Raw genomic sequence first — 875 nt, 5'->3', positions numbered from 1 at the left:
GGGGCCGCACCGGCGCAGCAGGCGTCGTGGGCGCTGCCGTGGGCGCTGCCGTGGGCGCTGCCGTGGGCGCTGCCGTGGGCGGATGGCGCCGGCGCGTGGCTGCAGATCCCGTCGGCGCAGCTGGTGCACGTGACGCCGCTGCAGCAGCAGCAGCAGCAGCGACAGCAGCAGCAGCAGCACCACCACCCCCACCACCACCACCTGGCGGGGCTGCAGCTTCCTCTCTTACAGTTGGCGTCGAGGCACCCAGAACCATCATGGACGGCCACAGGCGGCGGCCACGAGGCGGCGCCCGCGCTGGGCGATGCCTCGGACGACGCCGACACGCGCCCGGACAGAGGCAGCGGGGGGCAGGCCGCGGCGCCGCCGGCCCCCAAGCGCGCGCGGACGGGGAGCGGCAGCAGCAGCCTGGGCGCGGTGCCGCCCGCTGGGGCGGTGCCCGTTTCCTTTGAGGGCCTAGACCCTGCGGCGATTGCGATGCAGGTTCTGCTGGCACAGCTGGAGTCGCAGCAGCAGCTGCAGCAGCTGCAGCAGCAGGCGCTGCTGCAGCAGGGGCTGTCGCTTTCGCTGCTGCCGCTGCCGCACCAGCCGCAGCACCAGCCGCCGCCCCACGCCAGCGGCCCCGCGCCGCTGATCGCCCCGCGCGCGCGGCGGCCCGTACGCCCCACAGCGCAGCCCGCTGCCCCCCCGCCCGCGCCCGGGGCGGCGGCGCCGACGACGGACGGGATGGAGCGGGGAGTCACAGGCGTGTGCGACCATGCCATCAGCTCCCTGCTGACACCCCGCGCCCCAACGCAGCCGCCGCTGCAGCCGCCGCAGGCGCAGGTGCAGCCGCAGGACGACCTCGCAGCCGCGGCGGGCGCGCGGCTGCCGCG

Source organism: Monoraphidium neglectum (assembly GCF_000611645.1).
Source record: "Monoraphidium neglectum strain SAG 48.87 unplaced genomic scaffold scaffold01597, whole genome shotgun sequence".
NCBI classification, from domain to species: domain Eukaryota; kingdom Viridiplantae; phylum Chlorophyta; class Chlorophyceae; order Sphaeropleales; family Selenastraceae; genus Monoraphidium; species Monoraphidium neglectum.
This window is presented reverse-complemented; position numbering follows the sequence as displayed.